This window comes from Phocoena sinus, chromosome 8, assembly GCF_008692025.1.
Source record: "Phocoena sinus isolate mPhoSin1 chromosome 8, mPhoSin1.pri, whole genome shotgun sequence".
NCBI lineage: Eukaryota > Metazoa > Chordata > Mammalia > Artiodactyla > Phocoenidae > Phocoena > Phocoena sinus.
Window position 1 is genome coordinate 86,180,080 of NC_045770.1, and position 12,346 is coordinate 86,192,425.

A 12,346-nucleotide genomic window follows, 5' to 3' on the forward strand; every position below is an offset into this window, starting at 1 on the left:
GCTGGAGGAGAGCGGTTGCAGGGGCCAGAGGAGCCACTGGGAACCATGCACGTGACCTCAGACTGCTGAATGCTCTGCACTAACTGCACGACCCCTGGAAAGATACCAAACCAAGTGGGGTCATCATTTCAATCATCTTGTATGCATCACATGTTCCAGGGACATTGGGAAGATCGAAGGAGACACACAGAGGAAACAGTTTCTAAAGCACCGTGGACACACAGGGTGTGTGGGTTATGCCACTGCTTCTAGACACCTGAGCCCCAGCTCTGGGGTTTCACCAACTCAGTGCCCTGCAATTGAGAGAAGTCATGTCAGGCCTTTCCGGGGATAGGCAATGTAGACCCTGTCTGCCTAGGTTACCCAGGCTGGCTGGGGAAAAGCGGAAGCCCAAGTGGCCCCCATGGCAGAATAGTAAACGTGCTGATGTCTCGCTTTTTTAGAATCTATGTTCCATGATGGCAGGAATTTTTGTCTTTTTCTTTTCTCCAGTGGCTAAATCCCCATTGCCTGGCACAGTGCTTGGCCCATGGTAGAAGCTCCATAAACATTTGTTAAATGTTGACTATTGACTGGTTCCAAGTACAAACAAACCATTTGGGGAGACTTAAATTCTAATGAAGCAATTGGAGAAGACTGAATGGAGAAAATGGGTTGTCTTCCACTGGGCAAAGGTGGGGAAGGGACGGTCCACTTGGTGGGATGGCAGGAAGCAGGGAAGCAGAAGCCGTGTGGGCCCACGGTGTCTGGGATGTACCCCCAGGGACTTAGTACATAGGTGAAGACCAAGTGATGGGGACAGGTAACGCTGTGCCCTCAGGGAGTTGGGACTGCCTGTCTTCAAGGCATTATTTTCCACATTTCAATCACTCAGATGTTATTATCACTATTTTTGCTATGTCTTGTACCATTTATATTATTTGCTTAATAATTTTCATTTTGACTTACACTGACTCTCTTTTACTTTACTAAGTTTGTTTTTACATCAAAAACATACAATTGTTAAAATAGAAATTATTTGTGCCTAAAACTCATCTTGCCTACCCTCTGAGGAGCACAGCTCCAGGGAATGGGGAAACTGGCAAAGGTTTTGGAATAAGAGAATGATCTAGCTGCTTTTTGAGAAGGCGGCAAACGTGAAGAATGGGGGTGTGTGAATACAATTCTGGTGCAGTTGTGACCAGAATGGTAAGAAGTATTACCAAGGTGAGTTCGGAGGGCATTTCACAGTTTCTCTAAGGGCTTCAGGATGAAACATGCAGGAACTGCTCTCTCTCCATCTGTTTCCTTCTTGGTCTCAGTTTACCCTCTTCCCCAGCAACTCTGCCCCACTGTCTAGTGCTTGCTGCCAACAGCTCTGAGGAATGGAGAGGGGTTGCAGTTAGAGCAACGAGTGGTCCGCTGGGGGTCAGGATGTGGGCTGCGCGGTGACCCATGGTGGGTGTGGATGCCCGGCGATCGTGTCCATGGTGGCATAGTGCTGTGTCTTCCTAGGCTCATCTTACCTGGTTGTTCAAAGAATGTTACCCCAGCCAAGGCTCAAGTTCACAGAGCATTGACCCATCCCCTAACAAGCCTCTTTTTCCTAGCTGTGCATTCAGCGTCCAGGTTAAAGTGACCTGCCAAGCTGAAAAGAAAATGAATTAGCAAAACCCAGAAATCTGCCAAGGGTGTGCCCCCTCCACCATAACCACACACAATTGTGAGAGCTAAGGTTGGACTCCCTGAGGTTTTCTGCTCTAGTGGGTCTGACAATTCCTGGAGAACCACAAACTGGTGAATTTGAGGATGATAAACCTTGGGCAGACCTTGAAGTCTTTTGGTGCTGATGGAAAAAGTCCCTCAACGTCGGACTTTGGTGTTGATGGAGAACGTCCAAGGCAAGCTGACCGTGCCCTTCCCGCAGGCTCGCCTTGTCAGGTGCCTCTGCCCCTTGCCCTCCATTGCCCATTCTTTCCAGCAGCACAGAGCTCTAGGGCCTCCACGTCTTCCACTGTAAGGAGTGGGTAGACTGTGGCTGGTCCCTTTCACTTGGGGCTGTCCTCCCGAGAGAAGTTTTCAGATGAACTGACTGTGCAGATTTTGGGTTCGGTTTACAGAGGACTTCCTTATTTCAGTTTGACTGTGCGCCCACCTACACAGTATCTTCTGGTTCTCAGAATTTCAGAGCTATTAACCTCCAACCTTAAATCAGGATTCTCATAGAACTTTCCTGGGGGCACTTTCATAAGAGAAACCAGGTCTCAAAATAGGTATTTGGTATACTGTGCTTGTCCAGGAAGACAGATTGACTAATTCCAAACCCTGAACTCACATGTGGTTGCTAAGAATGGGGATGGGGGAGAGAAAGGGGAGAAAAATCATAGACACACCATGATACATGTGGGGAGATTTCATCTGGAGTTCCCCTAAATCAGGAATTATTCAGAAATAATTCCAAGGGCTTCTTTCTTGACATTCCACCAAAGTGCAGGTGCATACGTTTTGAATGCACTGAATGAATAATTATTTATGCAATGAATTCTTTTAATTTATTTATGCAATGAATTCTTTTACATAGTTCCAATGGACGTGCTTGTCAGCCCTCGGATATCATTTCCAGGAGGTTTCTAGATGCATTCTTTCCAGAGTCATGAGCAGGTCCAGAATTCCTAATTTCTGTCTGGAAGGCATTTAGGAGCAGAATCTGGTTGATTAGTATTTTACATTTTCTTGAGACACTCTCACTTGCTTATGAAGAGTGGGATTGGGAAACTGATGAGACCCTGCCCCCAACGAGTTTCAACTACTGCCCTCAACCTTCATCTGTAATGCCTTTTTTTAAAAACATTTTTTTAACATCTTTATTGGAGTATAATTGCTTTACAATGGTGTGTTAGTTTCTGCTTTACAACAAAATGAATCAGTTATATATATACATATGTTCCCATATCTCTTCCCTCTTGCGTCTCCCTCCCTCCCACCCTCCCTATCCCACCCTTCCAGGCGGTCACAAAGCACAGAGCTGATCTCCCTGTGCTATGCGGCTGCTTCCCACCAGCTATCTACCTTACATTTGGTAGTGTATATATGTCCATGCCTCTCTCTCGCTTTGTCACAGCTCACCCTTCCCCCTCCCCATATCCTCAAGTCCATTCTCTAGTAGGTCTGTGTCTTTATTCCTGTCTTACCCCTAGGTTCTTCATGACCTTTTCTTTCCTTAAATTCCCATATGTAATGCCCTGATCGTCACTCCAGCTCTTCATTCTAGGTTGCCATTTCTGGATCTAGATGCTGTGGGACTCAGCCTGCCTAGTGCTATTAGGCCTGGTGAGTGGCAGGGTGACCTTTGTGTCAAGAGAGACTCATGACTTCCCAGGCAAGACCAAGTCACAACATTTTCCAGTGGGTTTCCCCTCAATTCTTATTCTGAGCATTTGGCTTTTTACATATTTGGTATTGAAGGGCAGGGGGTGAAGACTACCCTAGAAGGTCCAGACCTGTTTGCCTGTTTCATATTTTTTTCATTTCACCTTTACAATCTCACTCTTCCAAGAAACATTCACGTGTCCAATTGCCTTCCAGAACTGAGCCTGGTTTTCCCTGTCCCTATATTATAATCCAAATTTCAACACACTGTTAAGCTTCTCGTTTTTGAAGAGGGTTGTGGTTGAGATCTTGTTTTGGAATGACACTGGCTGGGTCTGAGCTCCAGCAACTTGCTTTACTGTGTGGCCTTGGCCAAGTTACTCATCAGGCTTATGAAGCTCAGTTTCCCCATCTGCAAAGTAAGAAGAGTAATAAGACCTTTCTCATAGAGTTTTGTGAGGATTAAATGAGGTGATGCAAGTTAAATTCTTAGGCTAGTGACTGGGATATTGTTACAAATGAATAAAAGTGAAGAGTCATTATTACGCTTCCATTTTCCTCTAACTTGTCCAGCACCACCCTCTTCTCCTACTTCGTCCTTTGAAACGTGGAGAATTAGTGCTCTGATCACCCATATGTAACTTCATGTGTTGCTAAGGGCATCACTAGAGATTCAAGCCCCATACTTAGAGAAGAGAGTAAGCATTTCCCAAGAGCCCACCAAATGCCAGGCACTTGGCTGAGGCTCTGTACAGTTCTCATTTAAATCCTCAAACAGCTCACTGAGCGTGTCTATATCCCCAATAAACAGATGGGGAAACTGACAGCTAAAGTGTAAGTAAATGTGACAGGATTGTCCTGGTCCGTCTGGCTCAAAATCTCTGCCCTTTCCACAATAACAGTGGCTGCTGAGAAAGCTGAGGGTTTTTTTTGAGGGTGAGGGAATAAGTTCTTAGCACCCCTCATCCTGCAACACCGCAGGCTCTCCCCGATAATTAGACATTTAGATTGTGATTTTACACATTTTCTACTTGGGTCTGAGAGTTTGCTGCCTCTCGTGGTCCCTGGGCGAAAGAGACGAGGCACTGAGACTTTCACCCAAGATCAGTCCCATTAAAATATCCTCTTGGACAGTAGGAACCTAGGCTTCTGGTTTATCATTGGTGGAATAATATGGGAAGCCCACAAAATAAAGATAGATGGTGATGAATGCAAAATTGATTATTGTCTCTGCTGTCACCCACCTTTGGAGGTGCCAATTTGGCAGGTATAGGCAGGAGCCCCTGAGTTGTATTAAGCTCCACTGGCTTAGAGCAAGGACGCAGGGGTCAGAGCAGGCTGAGTGCCTGTGGGGGAAGGGAAGGGTGACTGATCAGGGGAGGCCGCAGATGCCTCACCTCCAATCCATCTGCAGAAGCATCTCTTTATTCTGTTTTATATTTGGGGGTTCCATGATAGTGGAAAAAGTTCTAACGCCAAAATAATACGTAAATACAGCCTCTATAATTGTTAAGAAGCTCTTCCCCACACAAAAGAGAAGAAAATATAGGCTGCAAGAAGATGGTCTGGAAGTGGCCAACTTTCGCCTCGTCTTTCCCCCCGCTCTGAGATGGAGAAATAAACTTTCCTGAACACCCTGATGGAAATGCCGTCTAGGCTCTCAGGGCAGTTTGATTCAAGAAGCAAAGTGTTTACACCAACAGTGGAGTTGGCATTAATTCAGGGCACTGTGTAAAGCTGTCTGTGAGGCGAGATAAGGCCAGAAAGAAAGTAATGAGATATAGGTGAAGCAGAAGGAACAGGTCAGGGGTGAGTTAAGTAAGTCAAGAATGGAGGTATCTTGAGAATAATTAAAATATGAAGGGGGAGTTCATAACATTTACCGTTGGTGCCTAGGTAAGATCGGTGGCGCAGCCAGGTGCCCGAGGGGTAGCTGTGTGTGTGTGCATGCAAGCATGTATGCGATGGATCACTTTTTTCCAGAAATGGTGAGCCACCCTTTCCCACTCCAGCACCAAGGTTGTCCCCACTTCAGCAGGTGTGTGGTTCATGCCATGGGCAGAGAATAGTCTCAGCGTGTAGGCACAGATGTGATGGCAAAAGACATGGTCAAAAGGTGCCTTGCATATCTGTTAGGACAGCTGTCAGACCTCCCAAATGGAGCTCAGGTGCTACCTTCAGAGCCCAGGAAATTTCTCCTCAGAGGATTTGTAGACCCCTGGGAATCGAATCTAAGCCAAAATGTAAAGATTTTAGAAGCGTAGCTTTTAGAAGGGAGTAGGATGTGAGGCAAGATGATATTCATGAATCGTGGTACCTTATTTGACTCTAGCCAAGGTAACTGACGATAATGCTGTATGTCACTCCCCTCCCCCACCAGAGTTTCTTGTTCCTGTTAGTTCTAGAGTGATATTCTTGTGTGGCTCCCACTAAATAGTTGTTACATTCTGCCCGGGAGGTAAGTCCATGTCATCAAGAGCGGATGATAGACAGAAACAGATATAAACACACTCTTGCTTTCAAAAATAAATATAGGGCCTCTAGTTAAAAGGTGCTGTGTAAAGTAAGCCAGCATCCTCTTTTTGCAAAGCAAGCGCACCGCTCTCGTTAACCTTGTAACCACAGCCTGTGTTGGTATTAAGACTCGACCCCTTAGGGCTTGATACCTGGCTCAGAGAGATTCTTCGTCTTGTCTTTGATGTAGGAATGTGGATCTCCTAGCAGACAATTCAGCTGAACTCAGGGTCCCCAGGCCACTGCCCACACCCTGGCCTGGTTTGCTCTGCCCCCTTTCCTCTGTGTGAACCAGCAACGCAGCTTGACTCAAAGCCTCTGTGTCTTTGCACAGGTCTGAGACAGTGATAAGGCCTTGAAATCAGGAAGGTTTCTATGCAGAGTAACTGGGTTTGCAGAGTTGGTTCCATTTATCTCAGTATTATCTTAATCGTGACCTGAGGGCAAGCTGCTTTGCCTCTCTTAAGTCCTCCCATCCTTAAAACCCAGGCAGTCAGCTTTGTCTCATCACTCTGTTGCTTTCCTTTGTCTTTATCAGTCTACAGGAGATCCTCGGAGCACAGAACAAACCGAATCGATGATGGGGCTGCAGCTCTGATGTGATAACGAGACTCTTGCCTGATTCCTCCTTGAGAAGGTTATGACTTTCAAGAAACTGACAATGTGTTTATATAAAGGCTCTGGTGTGTTTGATGGTTTTGTGGTTACACTTTTAAACTGATCCATGAAAGACATGCTTGATATATTTGAGGCTCTTGCAGTTGAAGGCTTCAGCATCAAATCCAACTTTTAGCATTTTCAGTTATAAATCAGGACTTCCAACCATTCCATCATGTATCTATCTATCTATCTATCATCTATCTATCCATCAATCTAATTTGATGTAAGTGCTGTCTCTTTTACCATAGAGTAAAAGACCTCATACTTTGAAGGAATTTCTCTATGGATGTGAAATCCATTGATCCATCTATCTGTCTATCTATCTAACCATCCATCTATCTAATTCGATGTAAGTGCTGTCTTGTTGAAGTTAATTATAGGGTAAGAGACCTCATACTCTGAAGAAATTTCTCTATGGGTGTAACATGCCTAAAAATCTAGCCTTTTTTTTTTATTTTGGATGGGGGAGGAAGATGTTTTTGTTTTTGTTTTTCTTCTGGGAGGTTCAACTAAGTCCCAAGTAGAGAAAATAACCAATACTTGATAAGAAGCCACTAAGGACTAGACACATTAGTAGGTACTTTGTGTATATACATAAAGACTCCACAACTAAAGTGGCTTGTGAATATGAGGTGACGTCTTTTCATCCTCTTTCACCACTACCATCCTCAAAAGACTCTTCTCAGGAGTGCCTTAATGGAGCAGTCCTCTGATGGAAAATGGGCAGGGTAAGAGTGGATGAAGAAATAGACATGTAACTGAAACTCTTCACCTAGAAATGAAAAAGCCTGCAATTAAAGGTGGTTGAGACCGAACCGGAGAGTCACACCACTTTTGGAGTTGCTCTTGAGGTTTACCACCTCTTGACCACACACCCCCTACCTCCCACCTACCCCGCTGCTGTCTCAGGTTTTTTGTTTTTTTTTTAAAAAAGTATTTATTTGGCTGTACCAGGTCTTAGTTGCGGGATCTATGTTGCGGCATGCAGGAATCTTTTAGTTGTGGCACGTGGGGTCTTCGTGTGTTATGCAGGGTCTTTAGTTGTTGCATGCGGACTCTTAGCTGCGGCATGCATGTGGGATCTAGTTCCCTGACCAGGGATCGAACCCAGGTCCCCTTCATTGGGAGCATGGAGTCTTAACTGCTGGACCACAAGGGAAGTCCCTGTTTCAGGTTAATCTCAGGCAAAATTGTAAAGAAATTGTAAAGAAGGCCAAGTTTGCTTCCTGGAGTTACACTGGCACTCAAAACACCTGGACACCCCTCCCCCCAACACACACACACACACACACACACACACACACACACATGCCCGCATATACACACAGACTCCTGCACGCACACACACCCCCTGCAGTGGGTGGGGTTGGTAGTTCAGGTGGCTCCTGATTCATCTTTTAAGCAAAACATCACCAGTCTGTTCCCTCAGGGCCCTGCTCTCAGATCTGGAACTCATAGACTAATTGGGGTTAATGTGATAATGGGCAATAATGACATTTACTGTATTTATCGGACATTTGCATTTTAACAAGGCCTTTGGGAAACACCCAGGTTGAAGATACGGAATGGTGGGAATGTTTAGTGAAGGCCAAGGAGGTAGAGGGGCTTTTTAGAGCCTCCCTAAATTGTACTCCCCAAACCTTCAAAACCTTCAAGACCTGCCTGAGTTCCAAGACCCTCCCAAGCCCACCCCTGCCCTCCCACCGAGTCTTTTACACTTTCCCAAACCTTAGCAAACATGGTGGGGGCCCACACTAGGAAAACCAGCAAGAAAGGAGGGCTACCATCCACTCACCACTCCACCTTAATAGGACAACTGCTTACTTTTTGCTCTATTCTGTTGTTGCCCATATATAGACTTTCCTTTTTTACACAAGGAACTTCTTGGTTTTGATCACAAAATCTTTGTCTCTTTGCCAAAACTCAAATTCCCTTTCCCCTCCCACAGAGGGGAGGCCTGATGAGTTAAAGAAATCTGCCTAGACACTTAGCTCATGCCAGGCCAGAGTCCAAGGAGACCCAAGAGAGAAAGTTCATGGTTAGGGGAGGGTATTATTCCTTGCCAGGAACCGACACTCATCTGTATTGGTGGAAGGGCATTTGTGACCCAGTGAAGCAGGCCCTTGGCCCAGGGTGATGGGGATAGCATGGGCATTTGAATCCGTGGATCCTGCCCCAGATCCCATCTTCTTCTTGCCCAAAGTGTGTTGTTGTATTTCCAGTTACAGCATCCTGGTCTTTCCCCCTCTAGCACCTGTAGGGAGGGTCGATATATAGTAAAAAAAGACCATGGAAGTGTCAAGAGGAAGTAAAGAATCTGGATAATCCACCAACCAGATAGTCAGCCCTCGAGTTGTTGAGAGCTGACTCTTCTACCTGAACAACTCAGGGTAGACTCTCCCTCCCAGGACCCTCCCTTCAAATTTTCCAAAGCTCTTACCTGGGGCCAGGGGAGATAGGCTTTTCAAAGTCCACTGAAATTGCCAAGGGTCACTGTCAAGGAGTAAATCATGGTGCCTGGAGATAGAACCTATGTTCCCGCTACCTGGACAGGAGTCCCTTAAGAACCTGGTACCTGTGTGGCCAGGGCAAAGATCTTGATGTCAAAGCAGAGTGGACTGAATACAAATTAGTACATGAGGCAGAGGTTTAAGAGTGGCCCCCGAATCCCCTGTACCATCATCTCCTCCAGATTTGAGCTTCTGCTCACTTTGCTCTTACGTTCTCCATTCCTGCTGGTATCCTTGGGGGGCAAGCCTGGAGCTTTTCACCCGAAACAGCCTCTAAGTTAGAAAGAACAGTCACCACCAAATCAATTCCTCATCCATTAACAGGTTGTCTCTGTTCTCGAGACACAGGCATAACCTGGTTAGACCTGTTTTGTTTGAACACTAACGTGTGAGTTGGCCAAATGCAAATGAGCAAATGTTTGTAATCCTTTATTTTATTTTTTTAAAGGGCCCAGCAGCCAATCAGAAGAGGGGGAAGTGACTTAGGGAATTCCCGGTTGGTGGCTTATTGCTTAACATCCTACAAAATGATTTAAAATTATTGTCATGTGCATTGATCTTCACTCTGATGAGAGCTCAGACGTGATAACACTCCTGGTTCCCTGTAGGAGCTAGCGTGAGGGCTGCTTGCTACCTTCCCTCCATTCACTACAGCTATTGGATTTCCCACCCAGAATCTTTAGGTAAATGAGGTAAGTCCTTACTTTTAAACCTTCTTTTGAATCTGGAATTCAAACACCTGAGTGAAAAGAGAAACCTGCCTTGAATCAGGTGAAAATAAACCAGACTCCCGGAGGCAGCTGGCAGGAAGCGAAGCTCACCTCAGCTGTGCTTTCCTCACTGGGTTGTCTTAGGATTTTATTTTGGAGGGCAGCAGGGTGACTTTGGCTGTTATCTTTGAACTCCCTGCGTGGAGTCTGGTCTTTGATCACTGTGAATTTGAAAGCCGCCTGGTTTCCCTCTCTTTCTGTGACAAAGCCATTTCCCTGGATTGAATTCTGAAAGCTGGGGATAGGTTCTTCTCAGTGAAGAACTGGTCGGCTGAATAGCTACTGGGGCTCAGGGCACATGTTCTCACTTTCTAGAGATGTCTTCTGTTGGTAGTTTTTCTGACTCATTACATTAGTTGTAGAGAAAGGCAGATTATCTTCAGTATATTCTGGTGTTTGAAAATGGCTGGAAACAGGCAAGGGTGTGTGTATGCACCCACGTTGGAAAAAATGGTCAGGCAGCCCAGGTAGGGAAGGGTATTGGGGAGAGCTGCACATCTCTGTCCAGAAAACAAAAAAACAAAAACAATTTTGGCAACGAGTTTTGTCATTTCACGTGGGGACAAACGAACCCTTTGTTTGTTCCATGATGGGATACTATGACCAGACAGCCAGATGTGAGTCAGCAGCCGCAAATGCCTTCTAAGACAGGGGTTCTTCTGATTTTGTTTGGACACGATGGAGAAGAACTGGCCTACGTGTGGATAGAACTGGAAACAGTGGGGAGTTAATCTTCTTGCTGGTAAATGACAACGCCGAGTCAGGAAACTGACATTTTCAGCATCCGTCTTTGCCAAGATTTAGGATACTCCTAGGATTGTGGGAGCATGTGTCTTGTTATGATGGAGCATAAGCTTCTGTGAGTCTAAGTTCACAGGTGTCTTGCTGGTTATCTGCACTGACCTTAGTAACAGGGATAAAGTGAGTGAGTGTTTGGACTTGAGAACTTTTCAGTGGAAGGTCTAATTCAGGAGTTGGTTCTATAGGCATGGCTGTGAGGATGTGTTTAGATAGAGCCTTTCACTGCATAAACGCAGAGTTGGGGATCAAGAGTGGCCATGCGCTAATTCCACTGAGGTCAAGGGAAGAGTTGATTTCCAACAGGAGAGATGAAGTTGTGTCATTGGGTAGAACTTCAGGGGTAAGAGATGCTACCAGGAAAGGCTGTTAAGAGATTTTAAGAATGACTTTATGGAGCTCTATAACAGTGAATAATCTTTCATTCTTAAAAAGGAAAAGAGTGACTTTAATAGCTGCATTTGGAGTTGGCAGAAGGCTCCATTTATCCTCTTTTTGAGACCTAGAATTCTGAGACTATGAAATAACTCATCAATTCCATCTTATAATCTGAAGTCGGGTAGGATCACATTATTACCACACCATCACTCATGGCTTATGTGGATAGACTTTAAAAAACAGTGGGAACATGGAATGAGGGTCATTTGGAAGTGTGTGATCACACTTGAAAAAATAAATATAATGGAGACAATCCTCCATGTTTCCAAACCATTTTACAGAGGCATTTTATTTATTTACTTATTTATTTATTTTGCGGTACGCGGGCCTCTCACTGTTGTGGCCCCTCCCGTCGCGGAGCACAGGCTCCGGACGCGCAGGCTCAGCGGCCATGACACACGGGCCCAGCCGCTCCGCGGCATGTGGGGTCTTCCCGGACCGGGGTACGAACCCATGTCCCCTGCATCGGCAGGGGATTTTTAACCACTGCGCCACCAGGGAAGCCCCAGAGGCATTGCAGAAGAAAGTAACTTTGAGGGAACAACCGTGCTGTAAATTCTCTTGTGTTACTGTTCAAGATGGCGGCGTTAGTCGAGACCTTTTTAGGGTGGTTGTGGGTAGGCTGATGCCTTTGATCCAGGCCTCATATGTATGAAAGATCTCAAATTCAATTATATTTGTTCTTTTGTGTTAAAAAGCATCTGTTTGTTAAATTCAAACAACCCCCTTTTGATTTTTTTCCCCCATTTTTTAAATATACTGTGAGCTCCCCCAAATGGAAATGCCTTGGGCCTTTCTGGACCTCTGAGAAGCCCTGCATTCACACTCATGGTTCCACCTTTATGCTCCCATTAATTTACCAACTTTATGCAGATCTTCTTTCATTACCTTTTTGACAACTTCAAAGGCTGAGACAAAACGGAAAGTGAGAGGTTAAAATATTTACTCAGCTGCAGTCAGTTAGCTAATTGGAAACTGGAAGGAACTCATGTCAGGTCCTAGGCCGGAAAGTGAGTGCTTTGGGTCAAAGTTCATTTCCAGGAAGTAGAATTTAGCTTTCTGGAATCTTGTAACGTTTCACTTTTCCTCATCCCCACCTATACCTCCACCTCCAAATTAGAGTTAGCACTGGGCTGTGTTCTTTGCTTTTTGAAAACTCAGTGTAGGAACCCTGTTTAATGTTAAAGCATCAAGCCCAGCCATAGAGGTTTATACAAATCGTTAAAAAGTGATTCAGTCTTTCCCCCCTTTCCTCCAGTTGGAGTCCTCCTTAAGTCCTTTTGAACAGATGGGATTTTCAAAGACCTC

General features: G+C 45.3%; 1 protein-coding gene across 2 annotated transcripts in view; it reads left to right on the top strand.

The window, feature by feature from the left end:
• Nucleotides 1-9,570: 9,570 nt before the first annotated feature.
• The window catches only part of EHF (ETS homologous factor), a 39,416-nt gene continuing 36,640 nt past the window's right edge, over nucleotides 9,571-12,346 (top strand). Inside the window, exon 1 of one of the 2 annotated variants that reach the window (XM_032641901.1) lies at nucleotides 9,571-9,724. The gene's annotated coding sequence lies outside the window, so the exon portion shown is untranslated. The remainder of the gene's footprint in view (nucleotides 9,725-12,346) is intronic. The other variant, XM_032641902.1, reaches the window with a different exon arrangement.